This window comes from Scomber japonicus, chromosome 20 (genome assembly GCF_027409825.1).
Source record: "Scomber japonicus isolate fScoJap1 chromosome 20, fScoJap1.pri, whole genome shotgun sequence".
NCBI lineage: Eukaryota > Metazoa > Chordata > Actinopteri > Scombriformes > Scombridae > Scomber > Scomber japonicus.
Window position 1 is genome coordinate 22090795 of NC_070597.1, and position 27876 is coordinate 22118670.

Sequence of the window (27876 nt, forward strand, 5' to 3'; positions counted from 1 at the left end):
TCTCACTTGTAAACCTGTGTGATCATGCTGAGTTGTGTGTTTGAAGGCTTTAAATCCACCAAAAACCTGGTCTCACAGCTCATGTGACATACTCATGACCAAAAAGGCAACAACCAAAGCTTAAGAATCAGGACTGTGCCTGTGGTATGATCAGATTCAAATGAAAGTGGACTGAATAAGCAAAACACCCCAAAATGTTGCTGAATTCACCTTATACCAACTGACTCTTACCTACTACAGAAATCTTATGTGTCAAATACCTAGAACTGTTTTGACATGGCAGGTCATTTGTGCTGATTCATGCTTTAATTCTTTTCCAGCACTTTTATGCAGCTTTTGTCAAGAAATCTGCCCAGGAGATCATGAAGAAACTGCTACAGTATATGATGAAATTTTATTAAAGACCCGTGTGTCTTTTCACCTGCAAATCACCACCAATGACCCAGCAGCTCCGACAATAAATTTCAACTTTAGTAAAACAGGAAAGAAAAAAGACACAAGCTTCTTTTCCACAAAGTAATTTTCATTTTAATTCGTCTCCATGAAATCTTAATACTAAAACCATAACTCTGCAAGGTTAAGTTCCTGGCTGCAAAGACAATTCAATAAATGTTTCATCTTTTATCAAGCGATGTGCTTAATTAGATCTTATAATGCAAGCATCTTGTGGAGATTGTATCGTCCCACATTAACATCAGTGTAGTACATTGTAGTTTTTGTTCTCAGCTGTTTTGAAGCTGAGAATACCCACATTCATATATAGACTAGCTTTTATTCTTCACAGAAAATATCTAGAGTTGCTTGTATAAACAAATCAGCTGGCAGACTAATCTATAGACATCCAGGCAGGAGTCATGCTGTGGCTCTTATGGCGTCATCCTGGCCTGAGGCAGGAACCCCCATGAGCTGGAATACCGTTATTGTTCCTTTGTGATGAACAGTGATGCAGAGAAGGGAGTTTCTTGGCTTGGTATCTTCTCACTAGTCCAATAAACTGCACATATTCAGTAATAAGAAGTGACAGCTTTCTCTAAGCCTTATTACCTGGAGAACATGATGCCGACATTTCGCTTAGGACTCCAAGCTCAGTTTCCCAAGCAACTGAAAGATGATGATTGTGTGCCGATTTAGAAAATAAATGACAAAAACTCAACAACAGAACTGACAGAGAGGTTATATTCCATACAGACTGTCTTCACCATCCCTTCTTCCCGTCACATGCTGCAATCTCCTCTCAGCTTATTATCCGGCGTAGCTTCAGAGTTTCCGACAAGCCTTGACGGTAAATCCCAAAGCTTTATGGGAATCCTCCGTTAATTAGGATTCACCTTGCGCAAGGCTGATTTTTTTTTTTTCAAAATCTGGCGTTTCGGTGTGGAAACAGATGCTCGTTTTGCTAATGGAACAGAGAGTTTAGTCTCTAAGCACGTTTCATCCCAGCAGTGGAAGTGCTTCGGGCCCCCGCGGCTTTATACTTGCTGCCTCAACATCACTGCTCCCAGGTAGCTGCCCACACACATTTACTACTTGTGTAGAAAAAAAGACAGAAGACTGATTGTAGTGGTGCATATAAATGTTGGCAAGCAGTGATTTCCTTCCAACAGTTGTAATACATAATACATAAGCTTCTAGGTTTGGCTGCAGCTCTGTTAAACCTGCCTTGATGTCATATGAAAGAGTTATTGATCTAACATGGAACGCTCTCTGATAATTAAATAAGTAGCATAAGTGGCAGCGTTTTGGATCATAGTAGCAAGGTGTTACAGGTACGAAGCTGTTTCCTAGCTGCATAAACCATACACACACCATTTACTTCCAAAAATAGCCATGGCTATATGGAACTCAGAGTGTGTGTGTCTGTGTTGTAGATCAATGGCCCTGACTTCTGTGAAGATTGTTTTCCTCTCACATTTCGACTCCCCTCCTCCTTCTGTTTGCTTCTGAATGAAGGCATGGTGGGATTAAGCCACTACTTCCTCTCATTCCTAGCCAGAGAAAGGAGGAGAGATGGAGTGTGCGACGAGAAGAGTTATAAGGAGGAGGAAAAAGAGGAGCAGTGGTTTAATGAGAACCCTGGCTCTAATGCAAATGGGAATTGATTACCACTGCCGAACGTGTCAGGAGACATTTAACTCTGACAGAAGGATAATGTGTATGTGTGTGCACGTGCGAATGTGGGCATGGACGAGTGTGTATCTTTTGTCTATCTTACGGTCAATACGCTGTCTCTTCCATCTCCTTTGCTTGTCACTTTATGAACAATCTCTCATTATACTTTTGTCAGCATTGATGGATTTTTGATGCTTTTGCCCACACGCATGTGTTTCATAGTTCCTCCTACGCCGAGAACCACCAGTGGAAGTAATTGTGTGCATATTTGTGCGAGGCCAAACGAGTTAGCTTTGTCATGTCGCATTAGCAGGAGCCATCTATGGCCCCTTAGGGGGGGAAGGTGACGGAGCAGGGCCCATGTTGATCGATCTGCTGCATTGTACCACTGCTAATAAACAGAGATCTGTGACCCCTAGACTAACACAGTACACCATGATGGCTCTATCAGAGAGTGTCTTTGAGAGAAAGCATTGGTGAACGTAATGATGTAGGTTATTAGATGTGAAGAGTTAGTGAAAACACATATTAATTGAACCGGGTCAAACAATGCAGCAATGAAGCAACACTCTAAAAATGATAAGTCATGGTTACGGTTGTGGCCCAAAAGCTTTTGTTAACCCCAGCAAGACCTTTAAATGATTTGTAAAATTGATCTTTATGGAACATCCTCTGAGGATTAACATCTGAGCGCTCAGCCTTCACTCCCTCCTCAAAGCCAACAGTCCTTTCAAAGTTAACAAAGTGGCCTTCAGCTCTCATTTGCCGATGGATCACTCATTAGGAGCTCCATTAGTGTCTTGTGTTGTGTGATCCCAGTAAATTAGCTGCAATCAAGCCGTCTTACTGATGCTAATCTGAAACAACTTAACGGGGTTAGCCTAGCTGCTGCCGGCAGTCCAATTAAGAGCTGTGTGAGTTACTTTAAAGAGCCCTCGCTTTCTGGAAACTGCAATTCAAAGGACAATTGTTTGGTTAGATGAATGAACTGTTGACTACTGTACCTTGTTGCCTGGACAGCAGGAGATTGGTCTGTGGTCAGTTAGGCTTTCTTTCCACATGTCCTGATTTCAACTGGACTGATTTATTTTCGTTAGGACCAGGTTCACTGGATATTTAAACGTCCCATTAGGGTCATATTGCAATAATTCCAGCCTTGCTTTCTAGACATGGATCAGTGTTTGTATTTGGACACTCATGAGTAGAGAATGGGTAATCCTGTAATATTAATAGAGGGATATACATATTGTAAAGTAGAAACAGGCAATTTAGACCAGTGTGTCTGGGTTAAACTACCCTCTTTCTCACCATGAATGCAGAAAATGTTTATGGAGCAAATGCATCAGTGTGAGGAGGCAGTGAGTTGTGCTAAAGCAGTCCATTAAGTACGGAAAAGGGCCAGTGGGTGAGTTTAGGGCGTGTAGAGAGAAAATAATTTGTCCTCTTTAGGATACCTTTCTTTATTGCTAATACTGCATATTGATTCATGCTTTTTTGTAGAAGACCACACTTGCTGTACAATAAGACCACAAAATGATCACAGATAGCCTAATTATTTTACTCACAGTCGATTTACTTTTTTGTTTCTCTTGAGGAAAATGATAAGCAATTTCTCTTCCACTACATTTAGTTGGCTAAACAATCTTTGTGGGTCTAACGATGGAGTCAGTGCAAAACAATTTTTCACAGTTCTTTCTGGTTGAAAGAGTCAAGTCTGTTGTACCCAATCATTGAGTAGGTCTATGTGTGGATTTGCATTTGTATTTACATGACTCAACTATTCGCTTAGGTTTAGGCATGACCATTTACATTAAGAGAATTATTGGTTACTGATTAGTGGTTGGTGTAATTGTTATATGAAAAGGTTCTCTTGTTTTTTACATGTGATTATGTTATGTTTTTGAAATTGTTAGGGTTAGGGTTACCTAACCGTAATCCTAATGCTAACCCTAGTTTTTAACCTGTCTGCAAGTCAAGTTTCCCTTAGGCGACAATAAAAGCAACTGAACTGAACTTAACTCCCCTAGCACAACTACTATCCTCATGAAGATGACATGATATACAGAAATGCACTTTAAAGTTCAACCAAAGCTAATATCACAACCTCACAAGGTCGAAGTCATGACAGCTTCAGGTGTCTTATTTTGTCCAAAACCCAAAGATAGTAAGGTTATTATGACATGGGAAGGACAGAAAATCCTGTCGTTTTAGATGTTGGGGTTAGGGTTAGGAATGGGAATGTAGGGAATGTATTGCATTTTGTTATTTATTTTCTGCTGAAGTGATATTTTACAATAGTTGCAGATGATTTTTTTGTTAATTGACTGATTGAGATGGAAACCATTTTCTAAATAAACCTCATAATGACTGACTACATTCGCTTTCTTACTTTAAACAAGCCCCTTGTTAAAGGTCGACTGGCGAAATGGCCTCAAAATATTTCCTCTCATCATGCTTTAGACGATAGTTGGTCTTCATAAGGACAAAACACACATAAACCTACAAATAATAGTGTGATGCAACATTAATGACTATTAGCCAACCGCTGGTATTTACTTACACCCATTAGATCTGATTGTTAGCCTATGTGGCTAATCAGCATTCCCCAGCTGGCTCTTTCACTCTGCGATTATGTTCTGTTACCCACCAGCCGCCATGCTCGCAAATGTATCTCTAATGTGCATCAAACCCCGCTGACATCCATGTTTAGCACCACGGCTGTTAACGGCATGTCTAATGACGTTTCACACAAGCCTGGACACTTTGTGTTCTCAGTGCTGTTTACCATCGATCCCGGTCTCTTCACACGGGGCCAAACATCTGTCATGAAACCATAGATTCTCCTTTCAATTGACATGAATATTATATCCAGACCTGCTCTGGTGGTTGTCAGAGCTATTGTTGGCCACTTTAGCAGGTGCTAATGCCACTTGTCTCTAATCCTCAAATAAATACTGCCGAAACAGATCAAACTGAGATCAAACCAATGCAAATGGAACAGGTGGTACAGTAGATCCCTGTGGAAAAATAGACAGTCATCATGGATAGGATGGGGGAACATCTGAAACAACATCTGTCTTTTTAGGAAAAAAAAGTTTCATTTGAAGTGATGATGCGCTCATTCTGGCTATAATCATTTTGGTGTTTGTATGTGAGGCATATTTGAGCGTATCTTTTAATTAAAACCCAACTAAATCACAATTAGACACTATCAGGATGAGGGACTATTAGGTGGGAACAAAGCCACTAGAGGGACCTGTGTTTGTTTCCCTGCAGGCAGGATGTAGATTCATTATGCTGCCATATTAAAACCCAAGAAGGTTTTGTTGTTTTGCAATTGAAAAGGCTGAATGAACTCAATAGACAGATAACTAATCATGTGATCAGACTCCCATCATTTGCTTCCTTTGTGTCTTTTTAAAAGAGCTCCTCTGTGATATTTGAGAAGTATTTTTGATTGTGCTGGAACAGCCGGGAGCATTGGCTGGTTTGTCAGAGAGTGCAGAGACATACTTTGTTGTGCTGTAATTGTGTTGTAGAGCTGACTTGTCATGTCTCGCTCACCTCTTGCTGGTCTCTTTGTTTCTGTTGTGAAAGGCACATTGTTTGTGGCCGTGTGCACCTGGAAAGGCATGGGCCATTTTACAGCTCAGTCCCCCCCCCCCAGAGAGCTCACTGCACCTCGCACCTCCTGTCGCTTTTATTCCCCCCAGCTCACCTGTTTACTGATGAGCCCTCACACAGTCTGCTGCTCTTCTGCTCCTTCACCTCTCCTCCCCATGGCTCCTTTATTCCTCCTCAAGTTCAACCTTTCTTCCTGTTTTTCCCTCAATATATCATGGCTTTGCAGTACATCATCTCTGTTTCTGCCCAGTCACTTCAAACCAAAACTATGGACACTCTTCACTGCACTCAAAAAATGTTGCCCTTTGTTACTGCAAAAGGTTGTTCTGTCAGACTGTGTTCTTTAAGATTGATTTTTGTCTAAAAGTTTAACCTACTAAAATATACTCAGACTCTAGAACCAGCTCAATCAACTCATTTGCACATGTTCATTTCATCGTCTTGGCTACAAATGGCTCTCCTAGAATATTGTACAGAACATATTGCCTCCTGAAATGTGAAGACAACATATTTATGATACAATTAAATATATCATGACTACGCAGATGAGTCAACACCTCTTCAACACAGAAAAATGACTACCGAAAAATGCACTTATTCTCACTGGATTTTATTGTACATGGTTCTCTGGTCACAGATTGCAATTAAGAAGTCAATCTGAGGTATTTGGTGTTAAAAACATATGTCAAATTGTATTAACTAGTACTCGAAACAAATTTGAGTTCCAGTTTGTCATTCAAACTACATATAGCAAAATGGACTTACATTACGATAACCCATTAATACCCTGATAACAGAAGTACTCTTGGTCAAAATGGTCTTCTTAGATATTTTGCAGATCGTATTGTCTCCTGAAATGTGAACACAACATATTTATAATGCAGTTAAATATATCATGACTACGCAGATGAGTCAACACCTCTCCAACACTGAAAAAGGGTAAAAATGCACTTATTCTTTCTGGATTTCATTGTACATGGTTCTCTGGTCAATGGTTGCCTGCCTTCCATTTGGGAAGTCCCTCTGAGATAATCATTCCATCCATCCATCCATCCAACCAACCAACCAACCATCCATTTTCTGCTGAGCAATGACTGCTAGACATCCTTCTCCCCAACACTATTCCTCAGCTCCTGCTGGGTGATTCCAAGGTGTTCCTAAGCCTGGAGAGATATGTAATCCTTCCAGCATTTTCTGGGTCCTCTTCTGGGACTCCCCTGGGAGTCTCCTCCCAGTTCGATGTACCTGGACCAAGTGCCCAAACCACCTCACTTGGCTCCTTTTGATGCAGAGAAGCAGCATCTCTACTCCTAGCCTCCACTGGATGTCCAAGCTCCTGACCCCATCTCACCTTAGAGATAGGATCAGGAGATAATCAGTGTTAAAAACATAAATCAAACTTGTACTAGTTTGTACAAAGTTTTATCTTTCAAACCATACGTATGTATATATATATATATATATATATATATATATATATATATATAGCAGAATGAAAGGACATTTCTCCAAGTAACAGTACTCTTGGTCTGATGCACCAATCGCCCAACCTTTCTAATCGATTCAATGATATCAGAGATGCTTTATGGCAGATGGAGACTGAATACACTAAGCTCAGGCTACAAACTTAGAAAAACAGGCTGAATGTCTCAAAATAGTCTACTGCTTCGAGGGACATCCAGCATCTCAGAGATCTCCCATAGCAACCTTTTTTCTACATCAGACTATAGTTCTTTTAAATTTTCGTGTCCATTCTGCGTAGCTCGCAGGCAGCCGCTGGTTCCTGTTCAGATTATCGCAGTGTGAAAGTCAATTTTCAGAGTCTTGAACTTTGCTTCCGATAAGTTATCTAATCTACTGTGAAATTTGAATTAGTTGTCAGTGGGTGATAATGTACTTCAAAGCAGGAAAAAAAAAGGACTTGATTTTTAATGCGTTTAAGTGCTCGTTGGAAAGCAGGAAAAACACATTGCATGCACCATTGAGTGGCTTTGGATGACAAAGAAACTACAAAGAAATTTTGCTTTTTTTGCGTTAAAATCCCAATCTGACTTCAGTTTGGCAGTTTTGACTTTGATATGACACGTATCTGAAAACAGCACGTCAAAACGATTAATTTGAACAGTGAATAAATGAGAAAACATCTTATTGGCAGTTTCATTGCACACATATTGATTTCACTAACTGCTTTAAAAAGTCACAGCTTACTGCTCCAACTCTTCACTAACACTTCTTCCTCTCTCTTTCTCCCGCCTTTCCGCACGCTTGAGCCTCTCACTGTCAATCTTTCGACAGAGCCGTGGTGTTTTGAGGTTCCCCCTCTTGTTTGTTTCCCATTGTTTGGATTTTCCCTCCGTCGCTGATTCTTTCCTGACCTTTCTCCATCCATCTTTTCTCTTTCCTTCCGCTTCTCTTTCCTCCCTAGCAGTTTCTGGTGTTCCCTCATTACAGGGGCTCGCCAACGGGGTACTCCCCACCGCCCCGCTCCGTGAGGCCTGCAGATGGATTAGATGTGTGCATGTGTGTGTATTTGTTTGATTGGGTGTGTATTTGTAAAGAAAAATATAACAAATCATTTTTTATTTCCTGTCTATTTTTTTTCCGAATTGTTCCCTTTTCAATCATAAAAAGATCATCGTAATCATTCAAATTAGGGATGAGAACAGCCAATCGGAGCCATCGCTGCCAGTTTAAAGACAAGCCATTGGTCAAACTCCCAATTTTGAGACACATGATATTCCTGCTGCATCCCCTGCATGTGTGTGTTTGTGTAATCGCAGCCATATGTGTACACACATTCCTGTACTGTACATAACATCAACACACTCGCAGCTCATGATGCCCAAACACAGAGATGCCGACTTCATTACCATAGAAACCGGATCCCGGCCAATGAAACGGGAGCTGCCAGCCCGGGAGTGTAAACATTTTCTTTGTTGTCATGGAGAAGTGGACACTGTTTGCATGCCATGTATTGCTGATTTTTTAGACTGCCTTTTTGCTATGTGTATGTGTGTGTGACCCTAGATGTGTTGCCCGAGGGTGCGTGAGAGCCAGCCAGCAAAGGTTTGGGGCTTGGTAACATATTAATACCAGCAACAATTTATGGCGCTCACAGTGTGGTACACTTTTGGGTCGAGGAATGCTCCAGCAGTCTCCACATGTTCTGGACTCCGGAGGCTGTGGTTTTGGAAGAGCGTTGGATGATGGCTTTGTGTTGGCGCGTGGGTCTGGCATAGGTTATTTAGGGTTGCTGTTCAATAACTGTTTGTTCTTGTTTGGGTTTTGCCGCACGCTTGAACTTTGCGACAAAGACATCATGCCAGCCGGAGACTGTCAAAAGAAGCTTATGCTGGAAGATTTAAAATCTGCTGTTGTTGCGTTTGCAATTCCTTTTTTTAAAGACGGTTTATAGAAGTCTGCCTTTTCTTTCTGTTTTCCTTCCTGATGTTGGAGCAGGCCTAGCAGCACAGACCTGGCATTTTTTTTTTTTTTTATAAAGCTACAGAGAAAGTTTTGAGTCATCCAGCACTTAATATCCACAAGGCATTCTTTGAGATTGGCAAAGCTTTTAGAGTCACTGGGGTTTATGGGCTCTTTCTCTCTCTCACACACACTCGCTTGCCTACCTTGCTCTCGCTCTCTGACAAGCTATTGGAGCCTATAGCCATGGCTTATTTGCTTTGTATAATGGGCTGCTCAGTGCCAGAGGATTGGTTTGGCTGGGAAGCGAGACCAGAGGAGAGGAGAAAGTGGAGACGAAGCAGAGTTCTGCTCAGTCAAGACTGCTGTTCTGGGCCTAAGGTTCCCCAGGCCTCTGTTGTAATGACTGTATGTGTATGTGTGTTTATGCATGAAGTAGTGGTCACAGGCGGCAGCCAAGCGGAGATTGAGGGATACTCTGAGCGCACTGAGAACCAGACAAAATGCAGAACACACCAGACGTTACACCACCCCTCACTGCCCCGACTTATTATACACCATTAAACTAAGAAAGAGTGCGTGTGTACGTTGGAAAAATAAGTCTTATTTCTATGAGTGAGATTCTTTCTCAGTTACTGACGCATTACGGTGTGAACAGCCTATATGCTTTGGCTTTCCAAGTGAGCAGTGTGTATTGCATTTGTATGCGTGGACTTGTGCTGATGCCTTGGAAATTTAAAGGGGACCTCCACTAACTTTACACATAAATGCCTGTTACAGGTCTTGGGGAATACTGTATATGTGGAGAAAAGTTGTGGCATAAGAGCAAGCTGCACAAACGTGAGGAATAAAAAGGACAATATATCTGATTCTGCTTGATACTTTAATTTAACTGCCCATTGTGGGTCTGACAGTATTATAGGATTAAGATGCTAATTCAGTGGATTACTCTTTTAAGAATGGTATAGGCTGGTTTTGTAGCTATATTGTGCCTTGAATTGAATTCAGTGAGTAACACAGAACATTAAGTACTCTTATGTATTGCCTTTGTAACTGATTAGTCGATTGACAGAGATTGAATAATTACTTTTTAAAGCAAAAATGCCAAAAAAAAAAAAATCTAAGTTTCAAGCTTCTCAAATACCATTATGGTTATCTTGGTCTTCTTAGATGTTAAATTGAAATATTTGAATCTTTATAATGAATGAAATTGAGCTTTGGTTTTCTACCATTTTCTTTATTCATCAGATCGAATAATTAAATAATCAGCAGATGGATTGGCAGTTTCAGTAGGTCACCACTCAGTCAGTCCTAAAATGAAGGGGATTTTTATTATTCAGAATGAGACCTGAATCCTGTGTATGAAAGGGTCAAATTTAATTAAAATTCCAAAATATCGGCTTGAGATGAGCTCTTGTCTGTACAATATGTAATTGCATTACTGTATTGGCTATATGTTGGTAATTGGATCCCATCTTAACTTTCCCTAATTACCATTATTTAACTGAAGACATATTCACTGCCTCCTCATTACACCAACCAATCAGCCATTACCTCTAGGCATCGTCCAGAAAGAACCTACTGTGTGTGATTTAGGGCTGAATCCTTTTATTTCTTCCTTATGCAGGAAGGTACATTAGAAACCAACAATATCAGACAGTTGTCTTTTCTTTAAAGATGAGAAAAAGCAGCAGAAAGACAGATTCCAGCCGCAGCGCCCACTGCTCCTGTTTTACAGGTGTAAGAATGACTTCAAGCTTGTCACAGACACTGCAATTTTTCAGGATCAGACTCAAATTCTTTGTCAAATTCACTATGGGAGGTTGGAAACTACACTGAAAGCTAGTTAAGTACCAGAGTGCAAACTGATGTTTAGTACAGCTTCTTGAAAACTAGTCTACAGCAGTGAGAGAGCATATTTGAGCAGTGACACATTTGCTCACGTACATGTATTGTACAGCAGCTCTGCAATCTAAACTCAAGGTCCACTTACTAAGTTTTTCTGGAGCTATTATCTGCATCTCATGATCTAACGTCTACTCAACATATGAAATTGGCTCAGGCGCCATCACGTGACCTGAGTGCTGAACTTTGGTCACATAGTAAGACATGATAACATCTGTACCAGCCCCATTCCCTGAAGAAGACTGTGATATGTTGTTGAAAGCTAAAACAAAGACAGGAAACCTTTGAATTCATGTTTTTTATTAGGCATCCTTGGTTAATTTCTCAGAATTTAGTTAGTAAGTCTAGTCCAAGACTAATGGGGATCCTACTAAACTAAACTAAACTGAAATGAACTAAACTAAACTAAACAAACTGAAGTGAACTGAACTTATTCAAGTGACCAGAACTGAAATAAACTAAACTAAGTGAGCTGACGTTAACTGAAATAAAGTTAACTGAACTAAAATAAACTGAGGTTAGCTAAACTAAACTGAAGTGAATTAAAGGGAACTGAAGTGAAACTAAACTAAAGAGAACTGAAGTGAACCAAAGTGAACTACAGATAACTGAAGTGAACTTAACTAAACTGAACTGAACCAAAGTAAACTGAAGTGAACTAAATAAACTAAAGTGAAGTGAAGCTAAGTGAAAAAAACTCGACTCGACTCAACTCAATGGATAGTCTAGGACTAGTCTTAATCTCTGTCTGAGAAACTGGTCCACTGTTTCCAGGGTTAAAGAATCAACTTCCTTGCTCAAAAATGATGGGCCAAATTAATAAATGAGAGTAAACTGGGATTATCCTATAGGAAAAAAATGTGGTTTTTAATTTAAGTATGCTATTTTAGCCCCCCACACCCCCCCCCCCATTTTTAATCCTGTATGTGTGTACATGTGCATTCCATCACTGCCGATGTTGAGACGTGTTTTCCTGTTGTTAGCGCTGATTGCTAATTAGCTTCTCTAGCGTGCTCTAAATATTTGAACTGTATCTAACACATGAATATCCTGTGTGTGTTTGTGTGTGAGAGCTTTATGTTTGTGTGTCTGTGTGTTTGTGTGTGTGAGCTTTGTGTTTGTACATGTGTGTGTGTGTGTGTGTGTGTGTGTGTGAGTGCGTGCAGACTACAGTAGCGTGCCTCTGTTAACTTCTCTTATATTAGCCTGTGCTCTGTTCTGGGGCCAGATTAGCAGCATTGATAAAGCTGACCTCCTGTTAATCATGCTGATTCTGGCACTGCGCCGCATTTTTCTCATATCGTAATTTCCCCCTCTATTTGCATATTTTCGGTCCGGGCATTCTTTTCACTTCCATTTTTTTTTCTAAAGCTTTTCTTCACTCTCTCATTTTGTCGTTAGCTGACCTCTAGCTAACCTGTCAACGTAGCATGAGGTGTGTTTTCCTCCTTCCTCTCCTTAAAGGATTAATTCGTTTGTGGTGGCATTTAACTGAATTTCCTCCGGCTCTCATATATATGTGTGTGTGTGTGTGTGTGCAGTCAATGCTAATTCCCCTGAATAGAAGGGGCTCGCTGAATAGCTTTGCTTGTGAATGAAATGGCAGTGGTGGCAGCCTCAAGACTGGGCGAGAGAGATAGAGCGAGACAGAGGGACGCGCAGGGAGAGAGAGCGATTCGGTCAACGCCTAATTAATGAGAAGCAACAGGGAATCGAAAGAGTCCTGACCTCTGCCCTTGCTTAACTCCCCCCCCCCCTCTCTCTCGCGTCTATCACACACACTTTCTGACAGACCACGTAGCGTTGGGGAATGTGTGTGTCAAACCACAACAAGTCTATCAGGCAGTAGCAGCCATTAGCGGTGATATCATAGTCTACTCTCTGCATTTCTGTGTGTGTGTGTGTGTTTGTGTGTGTGTGTGTGTGTGCATATGTGTGTGTGTGGTAAAAATCACTCTGCTGTGAATTAAAGCCTCACACGGCCTCCAGATCAATTATTCATCCCTCATCTCTTTCTCTCCCTTTTCTTTTCCGCCTGTTTAATTTGCTCACCTTTCCATCTCTGTTTTCTTTGTCTGCTCAACCCTCCAATTTTTTCCCCCCTCCTCTTCTCTGTATTCCTGCTCGCCAAAAACTGGATATGAGATATGAGATGTGTGCGTGTGTGTGTCTGTGTGTGTGTGTGCTCGAAAATCCACACATGTCGGAATGACTTCACCAGGAGGTCACACTGTCTTCAAACGTCTAATATATGTGCTTTCTTTTCTCCTAAGCTGCTTGAGATCTTCCTCACACTAACCAAGACACACACACACACACACACACACATATAGACACACACCTGCGCACACACACCATCTCACACACACCAGCCAGTACATCTCTGTCAATTAGGATGACAGATACGGTGCTGGATCCTGTCTGACGGACACACATCTGCTAATTTAGAGCCTTGAGAGCACTTCCTGGCCACAGGTGTTTCTGAATGTGTGTGTGTGTGTGTCTGGCTGGGTGTGTGTGTGTGTGTCTGTTTCATTGCATTTATTGTACGTGTCCTTATTGCTCTGTGTGAGGAAAAACAGGCTATTTTCAGATGTCTGCGTGTCTGTAAAGAGTGTGAGAATGACCTCACCAGACAGACTTTCCTGCTTAGAATATTTTCTTGACAAGGGACAGACTTACAAATGATGGATGGACATATGGACGTATAAATAGTGTGATTTTGACATTTCAGATCACCAGTCGCTTCACATCTCCTACTCCTAGTTAAGATTGGTCTATGTTAACCATGAAAACAAACTTTCAAATCTTAAAGAACATAGATTTGTCCTAAAGCAACTGTCAGATGCCCAGATGAACATTGAGGTTAAGAGGTTCCTTTAGAATGCATCTTCAATGTAAGTGATGGAGACAAAATCTACAGTCCTCCCTCTGTGCAAAAATGTTGTTTAATTAAAGCTTTTTTGGAAGTTAATTAGAAGGTTCAACCATCCAAATGAGTTAAATCAAGTAGATATCTAAAGTCTTTTTAGTGCCAAATTCCCTCTGTGTTACAATCCTTCCACTGCATATGAACAAGAAACACTGTCCATCGAGACACAATGAGGAGTTTCTTTTACAAAAAAGACTGTAGAAGATATCGGCTTTACTTGACAAGCTCAGACGGCTGAAGCCTTGTATTATCTCCAGATAAACTTTTAAATATATTTTTGCACGGAAGGATTTTATGCTTCTTACATTGTAAGAGTATTATGAAGGGATCTTGTAATGGTCAGTATGAACAGAAGGAATGATTACAGTAAGACACTTCAGTTTTAATGTTCATTTGTGCACCTGACTGTTGTTTTAAGAAATACTTTAACCAAGTAGTTTTATTAGCCTAACTCCACCAAACCTTAGCCTATACTTCTCATTTTGGAGCAGTGATGTACAGATGTACTCCAGGGCACTTTGACAACACTATTGCGTAATGTCACATCCACAGGTCAGAGGTGAAACAAGCACTTTTCTTTTTCAGCCTGAAAATAAGTTACTCTTGTACCATAAAAGTGGCAGATTAGAAAAACATGAGCTGTTTTCAAAACTTTTACATTGGTCATTTTGGAGGACAGTGACAAGCAGTGGTGGAGAGTAAAGTACTACACAATTTTGAGGTGCTTGTATTGAGTATTTCCACTAATACATCTGCTTCACAACATTTCAGAAGGAATCACTGTATTCTTTTACCCCAGTACAGTAATTTAATTTCAGACAAGTTTTGTGATCATTATGATTATGGTTAATAATAATAAAAACAAAAATAATAACACGTATCATCGTCATAATCACCATCATCATCATCATCATACTCATAATATTCATAACAATAATAATCATAATAATAATTCTTAATTAGTACTTTTACTTTAATTCATTATTAATCATTATTAACTTTTATTTTACCTCGAAAGACTATTGAGGAAGAATCGTCATTCACAATGTTGTCAAGAAACAACAACAACACAACATAACACACAACAATATTAGGTTTAATACAATTTTTGGATAGTTTTAGTACATATTGTTACTAATAAGTACTTCCTTAAGTAAAAAAGTCAAGGCTTTTATCTGGTATATAGTACTTTTAAAACACACTATTGCTGCTTTTACATGGGTGAATGATCTGAATACTTCCTCCACCACTTCTTTTGTTGTTCAGTATCAGTGTTTTGTCTGGCAGTAGGTTTGTAGTCCTCCTGTGTGTCTCAGTGTGTGTTTCTCTACCTATAGACCAGGTCTGGGTGCTGATGACTTAACCGCACGTCTTTGTCACCTATGTGTTCACTCACACCGGCGAACGCGATAACATAATCCTTCTGCATCAGCTTCCTAGAGCACGCACGGGGCAAAGTTGTGTAATCACCAGTGAGGACAGCCATTACACTGCATAATAGAGAATCCGACACAAGCAAATCTCAGAGGTGGCTTTGCCTTTTTCCAAGCTGCTGATTTGACAGTTTAAGATCACTGCAAAAGAAGAAGGTTTTAACTCAGTGATAATGTCTCCTTAAACTCTTACTGCAAACATTTGCATATTTAAAGCAAGAGCTCCTGATCCAGTCTTCCATGTCTACCTTCCGGTTGACTCTTGAGGAGAAAGTAATATTTCCTAATATTACGTCACCAAAGCAGCTCCTACGAAAGTGTGAAATCTCTCACCCACTCCCTTTTTTCTCTCTCTTTCTCTTTATTCACATGTTGGCTTGCTGGCATGTAATAGGATAGTAGAGCAATATTTTCTGCTTTGAGTGTGGTGTTGGTCTAGGTCTTTATTCCCATCAACTCTTTGGTCACGCTATGCTTTTTGCCACCCTTTTGCTCACCAGCGACACCTGCGCCTTTGAAATCCACATGGATAGCAAGGGATCACCTACCTAGAGAAGTAAGCTGACATGATGATGAAGCAGGGGTGTAGTCTAAGCAGATGCTTGACAGTAAATACCAAGCAAGATTTTCATGTTCTGGATGGTTTCTGCGGTTGTTGTTGATGATGATGATGATGATGATGATGATGATGATGATGATGATGATGAAATAAACACCAGACATACTGCAGACTTTCCAATGCTTCAAACTTCTGCTCCGTAGCTGCGACAACTCTGCCACTTCACCTCAGTTACAGACACCACAGCAATAGAGATGTGACTTCACAATACTTCCCAATGAAAGCCGGCGTTGCTTAGCAACTCACAGTCCGCAGTGGCAAGATACAGGGGTGTTTCCTGGCTGATGAGAGAGATGTGTGTATGTGTGTGCTTGTGTGTGTGTATTTGGTTGCAACTGTTTGTGCATTGAGCCCATTAGGAGCCCTCCACCCTTCTTGGCGCATACATTTCATATGTAAAACTCGCTTGTAAAAGCACGAGGCAGCAGTTCACGAGCTCTGCGGCTGAAATGATGCACCGTATCCACAAGGGGACAACTTAGAGGGTAACCTCATTTTGTTCCAAATATCGATATTGATACAACCATATCGTGAAGTCAGCCCTTTTTTTCTTTGGCTACTCTTACATAAAAATTGATCTATTCATATAGTTTTCGCCTCAGAGTCCCCATTGTGTCAGTATAATAGTTGGTATACTGTATGCATCCATATTCATGAGCAAGGAGCATGAAAGAAAGTTGCACCCTATTTAAGAGCATCTTGGAGTGAAGGCTGAATTTATCAATAATGTAAGCTGGTAAAAGTTTAATGGTGTTTGCTGTCGTCGATGTTTCCCCCCGTGGGGAACCGGGAGGTCACTTATCTAACCCTGACCCTCCCCAACACACTCACACACACACACACACACACACACACACACACACAAACACAAACACATACACACACAGGATATTGCAGTTTTTTTTGTGAAATGGTTTTGAAGGATGTGTGTTGAGCTCTATCTTCCTCATGTGCTTCCTCTACTTCCCCCCTGTCTTTTACTTTTGCGTGTGTCATCTGTCACTCCCTTTATTCTTGTCATCTCTATTTCTCTCACACAGGCTCTGTCTGTCATATCTTCGTATTTTTCTGCGCCCCCCCACCACCGCCACCACCTCCCACACACCACCCTGATGCCTCTCTCTCTCCCATCCATTCCTTCCAGCTCAGCTCCTGCCTGCCTCTCATATGGTACGCGCTGATACAGGCGGCGTAACAATATGCCTCTATTTGCCTCAACCTCCTAACTCCTCGGCTCCTGACTCAGGCTCCTGATAAGCCGTGTCAGCGAGCCGTTGGGATATGCAGTGTTATACCAGCAGGATTTTCCACGCCACTAGTCGAGACGCTCAGCTGTAACACCGTGGCCTTTGGCTAAGACTTGCGCCTCTCTGAACGCCGCTGAGGCAGCTCTTTGCAAGCTTAACGCTCATTTCCAGTGATATCGTTTTGATTAAACTCATTCATACTTATTGACAACTACATGTGAGCAAAAAAATCCCATATTTGTCAATCCTTATAGGGTCCCATGAATCTGTCCAGTCAATTTATGGGTTATAGGAAGATTTCTGCAATTCCTTTTACTTTGAGTACAGCTTTAGGTATCATTGTCCTGTCTGCATACTAAAGTGTCCTAGGGAAAGACACCAAACCCCCAAAGCCAGCACCTTGCATGGTAGCTTTCCACCATCGGTGGATAAAAGGCAAATTGTAAAACTTCTTGCAATTCCCCCAACTTCATGGAAGCATCTCCAGCAGGTTCACATTAATGCAGTTATTTCCCAGTAGCCATTGTTTTACTTTTAAAACTTTCCACACCTGTATTTTTCTAGCTGGTTCCAGGATTTGAACCAGAAATTCAGCAGACTTGTGCAAGAGGGACCGAGTGTGTACACATCCAGGCAAATAGGGTACAAAGCAATGAATTCAGTTTGTGTCTAGATCTATCTTCCTCAGGCTGGTTGTGCATTTAAACCAACCTCAAGTTTACCAAGGAGTGCTAAGTTGAAAGTAAACAGAAAGCACAATTCTGATGAGGCCTCAATCTTTTCCTAAATTAAAAACCAACCTTAACTGTAAAGGTGGCAGATTAAATAAACACTGATATGGGGTGTTTAATACCTCCTGATCTATCTTTGCCCCTGGTTTTACAAGCTACTGACAAACACCAGTAGAGTAATTGAGCTAATAAGGTTCAGATTCTACTTGGTGGCTTATTAGTTTATTAGGCCACTGCTAAATGCCTCATTCTGTCTCCCAAATCCTGCTAACTGTAGCCACAGGTTTTGGCAACTGCAATGAAAGCACTCATTGACAGATGGGTAGCTTGAGCAAAAGAGAGAGGGTTGAAGTTAGACTGATCAATAGCAGTTTCATTTTCACCCCCTCAGAACAGGAAGACATCCAGACAACAGTGATCTACTCATCTAATAAAGTGGTGTTACTCAACTTGGGACTCATAAATACTGACAAGTAAATATAGACATGTAATGCTTGAGCATATATGAACACACATGAACACATTTATGCACAATGACAGTGATGGATCACGTTACAAAGGGCTGCAGCAGTCGCCTTCAATATTTCATGAACATCCTTCCTCTTTCTGTTCACTCTCCTCCTTTTTTAAAAATGGTATTCTGGCATGTTCAGTATTTTTCCCCCCAGAAAAAGTTTCATTTTGACAATCTCCTCCCAGAAAATAGCTGGGGTAAGATGGCACAGACAGAAAAGTGAAAGCAGAGGGAATAGAAACTGATCAGAGAGAGAGGGGGGGCTTTGAGAGGCTTGAAGAAAGGCAGGATTGATGGGAAGTATGCAGCAAAGGTGAAGCGGCAGTAACTGTCTGACTTGGGAGATAAACCTCACCCTCTTTCCTGTTTTGCACACCTTCAAGTTTTTGGGCTTTGTCAAGTTTGCCCTCTGAAGAGAAGGCATTGCTCTCCAGAGGAATCAAACACAAAAACAGGGAGGGTTGTCATGAGTGGTAACAGAAAAAAAGTAAAGTAGTTAGTCCGCTGAAGAGAAGTAGAACTGAAGATAGGCGAGACATTGATTTTAGTGTTGGAATTCCTTTTCACAGCAGCCATTTTATAATCATCTCCCCAATGGTATCCTGTCTTCAGACATGAAAAATAGCAATTACAGCCACTCTTCCGAACTAACTTCTGGCTGAATCCAAACGTCTGGACTTTATGGGTGCATACACAAGGCTGTCTAAATCCAAACCGTCCTACCACAAAAAAACATCAGTCGTTTCAGCAAATGCCCAAAAAACGAGTGACAAAGCCCTCTTGTGGTTGTATGAATTATGCCTCTTGTCTGTTGGGAGTTAAGGTGGAAAAAGAGGCACTTTATTATAGTGCCACAAAGTCTGCCGAGGGTGGATGTTAGGATGGTTGGATGGGTCAACAAAACCTCAGACTTCGGCATGGGAGATTGATGTTCGCCTCGTATTTCCTCTCGACAGTCAATGTTGGTTTCTTTAAACCGTGACCACGATCTTTTCCTAACCCTGACTGAGTCGTTTTTGTGCCTAAACCCAACAGAACCTTAACCATGGAGGTTTCAGATCAAAAAACTTTATTTCCTGTAAAGGTCACTTGTAACGGCTATTAAAGGCAATGACAAATGGGTCTCGTTTCATTTCAAGGACTATCTGCCAAATCCAATATTTAACAAGTCCACAAGAGGCATATATCTGTGGATTTTGTGCTGACCTCTAGTGTGTACACTCCAGGTGCCACCTGAATGTAATGAACTAATATTAATTTATGCAGTGAGGCTTGATATGGTGCACAAATTGTTAAAGTGGATTCCATGCAGAACTGTTCAGAGAAGTACTCTGAAATGGATTACATGGTCACAGACGAGGTTGGATTATTAACCAGGCAGAGCTCTGGGGTCTCTAAGGGTTTAGGGCTCAGGGGAAATTATCTGCTTTGTCAGTCCCCTGGTTTACTTTGTTTATCGCAATCAAATATCACTAGGGGCTCACAGCTCATTTAGCCCTGGTGCCCCCACCAGGATAATCCTGGTCATAGGTATTAATCATGTCATTGACTGAGGTCTTCAGTCCTCTTTGGAGCACTTTTTATTCCCTTGTGGCCTAGACATGATGATAACAGAAGGTGGGCTTTTGACATCTTTTCTTTTCATCTCCCGTTTCCCTTTACTTCCCTTGACAGATTACCAATAATAAACCATATTTTCTTACCTTGGCTCACTCGACCTTTTGTCCCTGTCCAACCGATGCTCCATTAGTGACTACTCGCATGACATACCTTTCCTTTCTTTATCCCAGCTTCTCAAGTCCACCTTACCATATCTGCCTTTTCTTCAAACTTTCCATTTCTTCCTGCTGTTCCAGTCCTGCCTGCCCTTTCCATCAAACCTCAATGACAGCTTTTAATGAGGGAACACACTCATGTTGTGACGTATGGCTGAATGTCACTGCACCTGTCGCACCACCAGCTGCCTTGCTGCTTTCCAATCCTTGGACTCCATACGCTCATTGGTCCGGGACCTGGCCTTTGTGTCATGTTTGAACTTCAGGGCAGAGTGGGTTTTAATCAAGAAGAGATGCCTTTGGACATCCTCTGAAAGACTCCTCTATGCTTTGGTCTGAATTCCTTTCACGAACATTATGTGGGGTTGTAAAGCCAGGATTACACCAGGTTGCATCAAGCAGGCAGTCTGGCATACTGTACAAATTAAGCAGTATTCACCCTCTTGTAGCTTGGGCTCATACATGTTTTGGAATTCAAATTAGCATTTTTAGGGAAGTTATTATTATTATTTTTTTTAAGATGTGAACCACAGGGTAGACGTAGCAATTACAAATCCTTGATGACTACACTCTTTTGTTGATTATAAAACAATACAGTCACTGATTATATAGTTAAAGTAGAACTAAACTCATTTCACACATCAAGTGTGTTTCCATAAAGCCTTCCGTGTCTCCAGAGGGAGCTGTATGAAATCTGATAAATTGCCTCAAGCAATGTCACTTGAGTCAGCATCAGTTGGAGTTGGAGACTACAAGTTTTTTAAATTTAAAAAACAACTGCCAATTGAGTGACACTGTGACTATTGGTGTAGAAACAGGACGGAGGCTTCTGGGACAACTTCACCTACTTCCAAGGTGTACGGAGAAGGAAAAGAAAGTCAAAGCTCCATCAACACTTGTAGTATAGGAGAACTTTATTCACAAGTTCTCCTATACTACAAGTGTTGCTGTATGGGCAACACCTACTTTAAAATGTTAACAAGGTTTAGCAATGTGGAGAGGTGATTGTTCTGGTTCCTGTCTGATAGGGAAAAATTGATTTAGTTGATACAGCAGTTCAACAAATTATGTAATAGACTGGCTGATTTTTATAAAGGTTGTTATATTAGCAATAGTTCTTGGTGTTAGTGTAGCATCACGTCATGCAGGGACAATCAGTGAGAGGTATAGATTTGCAGATAGAGCGTACCTTGATCCAAGGCTGTGCAGTATGTTTGGAGACGGGCAGAGCGATTGCAGAAACACGTCCTTTGTGAGTTATAGTAAACACAATGAATAATATCTATTCAGAGAGGCTCATCTGTATTGATCGTCCTCGGACTGCGTGCATCTCTTACAGCTGAGAATTCATTTCCCCTCACTCATGAAAGAAATAAGAGTTGCAGAGAAGCTGATGAGATGGGTCGAAACTTTTTTTAAAAACCAAACTTTTGCTCTTTCGAATCTGTTAATTCTCCTTACCTTACCTGACACACACACATACAAGACCTACACTCACACACACACACACACACACACACGCAGACACACACAGATCATTAGTGGGCAGAATCAGAGTGAATAAGCAGTGTGATGCACAGAGGCAGGGGAGGACATAAGACTAGCATATTATTTTCCCTTCATTAGGCAAGAATAAAGGGACTTAAAATGTGTGTGTGTGTGTGTGTGTGTGTGTGTGTGTGTGTGTGTGTGTGTGTGTGTGTGTGTGTGTGTGTGTTAGTCTGTGTAAGAGAGAGTGAAGGCTTCCCCATGAGAGCACAGTATACTTTTTGAGGTGTTGATGAGTTTGATAATGTTGCCTCTCTGATGAAAGCATTGTTGTGTGCATTTGCATGTCTGTGCATTTCTGTGTGTTTGCAAGCGTGTGTGTATGTGTGTGTGTGTGTGTAGAGCAGGCTTCTTGCTTTCAGAGCTTTGACAGAGCATATCCTTGTGTATCTTTCCTCTAATTGAATCCATCCCTCAGGGCGTCACCGCTTGTTTATATGCTGACACCATGAAGGTGTGTGTGCGTGTCCGTGTATGTGTGTGTGTGCATTCACATTGAAGGCAGAACGCCGCCAACACTCTCTCTTTATTGTTTAATTATAGCCCACCAGCTGGAGAGACAGAGGAAGAAAACGAGGGCAGGAGAGGAAGAGTTATTGATTAAATCAGTCAGATTATTCATATTTAATGTTTTGCTTTGTCTCCATCCCTCTGCTCAAGCCTTCCTCTTCTCCCTTCATCAGGATTTCTCTCTTTTAATAAATTCCCTTTTTTCCACTTGTGAGACCGCCAGTAAACAATAGGCTTCATACATTTCATCAGTCGACAGGGTCTGAAGTGCACCAGTAAAAAAACCTGTCTGCCTTTTACACGTGTGCCCAAGGGCAGTGAGCGATGCTGCCAGGATCACAGCCCTTCACTCATCTGCCTTTAAAAAGTATTCCCTTGCCTAGTCAGTCGGCTGCTTCTTTTGTAGGTTATTCATTCATTTTCCCTTCTGTTCCTCTTTGCTAATGTTGTTTTTCAGCTTTGAAAAGTTATAAAATTGCCTGGTGTTTTCAACAATTTTTTTAAAAAGAAAATACAATCTGTCATGATTTTTCATAATTACTCAAATGTTTATAACTTTTGAAGAACTCTGTGCACTGTGCAATATTAGGTTATCCATTAGAGTGAGTCTATGTAACGGTTTTCACCGTGGTAACAAGTTGTAATGACAACATCGTTTGATGACTGATTAATATTAGTTGCAGAATGTCTGTCTCAAGTATGCTAACATTAGCCACCAAAAAAACTGTCTTTACCTGACCCAATACGGATACGGCAGCAAAAAACAACACTTAGCTTTTTTTTCTTTTTTTGCAATGAGTCTTCTTGCCTTTATAACTGTTTCTACTGCAGTAACTCACAATGACAAAATTGTTTAATGACTAATACATACAGCAATGTCAATCTAAAGTATGCTAACATTAGCCACCAGATGCAACTAGCCATACCAGACCAATTACAGCTAGAGCAGTGGAAAAAAAACACACTTATATGACTTATATTTATTAGTCATTAAAGAATGTTTTTCATTGTGACTTACGACAGTGGAAACAGTTACATAGGAAAAGAAACTCATTGCAAAAAAAAGAATTACGCCATCTATGGTATGCTAACATTAGCCACCAAAAGCAATTAGCCACACCAGACCAAACAAGGCTGTAGCAGTCAAAAAAAACGACAATTACTTGGTGTTTTTTGCAATTTGAGGGCAGTAGCGATGATCAGTAAACACAACACTCATATATTATAATTCTGAAGGGAGAGCAAAGCTACAGAGATGAATGATAACTCTCTTTGAGTTTCATCACTACGTGCTACCCTTTTCACATACAGTACCAGTCAAAAGTTTGAGCACACTTTACTTTGAATTTCCCTTTGAAGTGTGCCCAAACTTTTAACTTGCACTTTACATCCAGTCATTTGATCTACAGTTCGTATTTAAATATTGATTATAGCCGCTTGAAACAAGGGTGCATTTTTATTTCTACTGAATTTGACTTTTTATTTGCGAGAGGAAAATTGTATTATTTCTTCTATCGAAAAAGGAATACACTACAGTAGCCTGGTTTGAAATAAATTTGCTTGCTAGTCAGTCTGCCAATCACTGCTGATTCAGTCCAACTCCCCAAACCTCAACCTATCTGTCTATTGACTATTACTACAGCGAAATAGCAGCCTACCTCAATAACAGGTCATTGAATGCTTTCAGTGAACTGCTCTGTCTCTAGCATCACACACTAATGATCCTAAGCATCAGTATATACATTGTCACTTCAATGTGATGACTGGCTTCAGCTCCTCAGTACAACATCTCAATTGCAGACACATCCAACCACTGATTTGTATTGATTGCAAAGAGTTTCTTGCACTCAGGTTCCTTTTCTTCCTCTAGATGCATGATTACTACCTGCCTGCTGATGAAAGCTAAAGCAGCGTCAAATATCTTGTCCAAGGTCCTAAATAACAGTCTTTTAATCAGCACGTACAGTATACAAACACTGCTTAGAACAGCATCTTCCTCAGTGTATAAATGTCCCTATCTTTCCATTCCTTTGCCACTTTACTGTTTAATAGAAATCATATCATTATAAGGCTTAGATGTATGTAGTCTGTCACCAATATGAATATATTTAAGGAAAACATCATTCGTAGCCTCAAAAATAATTGGCCTGCCAACACATCATCTCACAGACCTTCATACTATAGCAGTCATACACAAAGCCACTGTAATGTTTTCATGTGCTCATATATACTACACCATCACTTCTGTGTGGCAAATCTTATTATCTTGTATAAATCATATCACATAGCAAACAATACTAAAAAATACCATGAGGCTACGCTACAACATATTTTATAATATTAAAGTAATAAAAGTCAATATTAGACAGATTCCTTCATAAGGAATACATTAGGAATGATATAAATGACTTAAAATGATGAATTGAGTGTGAAGACATTTGTTACTATTGTTAAATGTCCAAACAATCTATAAAGTTTTTTCATCACTTTTACCCTGTAAAAACTTTTCTGTAAAATATTCATTTTTCTGCTTCTGTCATATCAGCAGTATAATAATCTATTGAAACTGTCACCCTTAATTATGCTCCTTTATTCAGGAAAAGATGATTAAATAATCTTCTTTAGAAACACTGTAATTAATTTGAAAGTGTGCCCCCTCCACACATTTTAAGACATAATAATAATCTGCTATTTGAGTCTGATATGTTTTTTGGGTTTTTTTTATTACCTTGTTTGAAATTCTTTTAAACTATATCTACTCTTCTTCTCTCACTGATAAATCCAGAATCATTTGAAAAGTTTAACTGCTGGACAAAAGATGTCTGCTACTTTTGTGTAAAGCCCACTCTCAGCGTAGGTATAAAGGAGGCTTGAAGTTTCCATATCGCACTTGTGTAGCTGCATACTGAGCAGCTCAAACTAGTTGTGATGTCACAAATCCTGCTTGTAGGTGCACGTCTTAAATTCAGATTTAAGTTGAGTGCAGAGGAACTTTTCTTCCTCAGCAGATTAATGTGAAAACAGCTTTCTAGTGTTAAACTCTGAGCTTCATTGTGCAGAATGATTTATGCACATACATCCAAGGACACATAAGGACACATTTTTGAGTGGAGGTAGACCGTAAATAACATTGGACCCAGTGTTGTGCATTAGATTCCCATCCGTATACTAATTTGTTAGTTTTGTCAGGAGCCTGATGGAACTTTTCTGAACTCAAATGACATTATCTTAAGCTTTGACAAACGTTGATGGTATCAGGAGCTTACACACAGACAACCCACGAAGCTCATTATTTTTAATTAGCTCCACCTTCTCAATCCTTTACTCCGAACTTTTGCTGACACTACCACCGTGTCAACAACAGTTTGTTGCTCCCTTAAAACTTTCAGTGCCACCACTCTCAAAACTAGATGCCCAAGCGTTTGAGTTTTTGTTTCCTGTTAATGATCCCTCTCTTCGAACTGACTGATCTTTTTAATTGCATCCCTTTGGACTAACAGCCCCTTTTGTGCTTCCTCCAGTGTGTGACATAATCCTGCTCTGCCTTCCAGATGCAGCCATCATTACCCAACTGATGCCACCGAGGTTCCTCGTGGTCATCTTTTCAGATTCCCTCCAGCCTGCATCTATTATTCAATACTCCTGTTCAATACTGTATTAGAACCCCCGCAATGTATCACATTCTAGCCCAGCGTCCCTTCACATTGAATCATTCTGCAGCACATGATTTACGTTCAATGCCAACGCCCAGAGCCAAAGCAGGAGGTAGTGTTCCCTTTGTTTGGCCGGTGGATAGAAATGGAGTGTGTCTGACTTTTATGCAGAAGATGGTGGGCTTCACATTCCATCAATCAAATTAATTAGTATTGTATTTTTCATAGAGTTAGAGAACTTATGTGAAAATGATTGAAAAAAGAATGGAGAAAATGGAAGCAGCAGAGGCCAAGCCAACTCAACTGGTGCCAGGTCAAAGGCCCCATTTGTTAAACCCTTCCTGCCCAAATACAGAATCATTCAATTATATTCCCCCATAAAACAGGATATCTACACATTTGTAGTCTCAAAAATGAACCCAAGATCACTCCAGTGATGTAATCTGATTAAATCTCAGGGTCTCAGGGTTAACAAAGCTTTTTAACTGGCATAAGACATAAGTGGAGTTCCACTGTATTGTATAACAAGTATTCCGCATCATACCTGCCATGTTTTAATAAAATGGTTGAACTAAACTGGCACTTCCTGCCACTAAACAACAGTTTCAGTGTTTTCCAATCCGAATTTCAACCACACCCAAGTACCAAGATTGCTCGTTTGAAGATCATCAATAAATGCCAACGTCTTGGTCTTATTAGATGTCACTGCTGCATTTGACATTGTTGACCACAATATGTTACTAGACTGACTGGGAAACTGGGTGTGACTTCCTGAGACAACACTGGTTTGAATAATACTTAAAGTATAGGGAGTAATTTTTGTTGACTGGTAATTAAATGTCTGAGTGGACAAAAATGACACGGAGCTCCACAAGGCTCTCTTCTTGGGCTTCTTCCGTTCAACATGAACATGTTCCAACTTGCTCAAATTAGGAAAATCAACAAAATATCTTAACTAACCATAAGTATGCAGGCAATACAATTTACGATTTATATAACTATATCACCAGATTTACTTTGGTCCTATACACTGCAGCACTGAGTAAGTGCATTGAAAATATCAATGATTGAATGAGACGAAATTTTGCAAAACTTGAACTATACAGTGCAACCTCTTGTGGATTTAACTTGCCTCAATGAATCAAATGATTGAAGCGATTCTGTTGAAATTGAGATTTTTGCTCTAAATCTGGTTTATAAATGCTGCTTTGACTGAACCCTACAGAGAAAAACATAGATTTGAATATCTGAAATATGCACGTTTTTGTCTGTGAGTGCTGTTGTGTTTCCATAATTTCCCCTTTGACCAACGCTTAACCAGCATTTAAAAAAAGAAATTTCCTGTATATTCAGTGCCACCATTTCCTGTTACACAAAATATTATAATGTGACTATGGCACACATATTTGAGACCCTCTGTGTTTTCTCTCATGTTTATCTGGTGTTTAGCAGACTGTCTGCTATTCCGCTTTGAAACTCTGGCCCGCTGTGGCTGCTTTTAAACCAGCATAAAAGAGTCAAGTTAAAAAAAAATCCCAGTTTCTGTGTTGCTGTCCGACCTGCTCCCACTTTTTTGTGGTGGCAGTGGGACCATGCTGACCCAGCTGCATTATGGGTCAGCGGGATGAATGAGCAAGTGGCGACTAATGCGATAAAAGATGGACAGGTCGTTTGTCCTCACAGCTGGTGTGTGCACTTTTACACACACACACACACACACACACACACACACACACACACACACACACACACACACACACACACACACATACACACACGTAGATGAAAAGCACAGCTTTTCTTTTGGATCACACACACACACACACACTGGGATGACAAACAGTCTGTCCTGT

The 27876-nt window shown here is 40.5% G+C and overlaps 1 protein-coding gene across 1 annotated transcript in view; it reads left to right on the forward strand.

Annotated features, from left to right (window-relative positions):
• cacna1g (calcium channel, voltage-dependent, T type, alpha 1G subunit) overlaps positions 1-27876 on the forward strand; it is a 259465-nt gene that overhangs the window by 65331 nt on the left and 166258 nt on the right. The gene's annotated exons all lie outside the window — the stretch shown is intronic.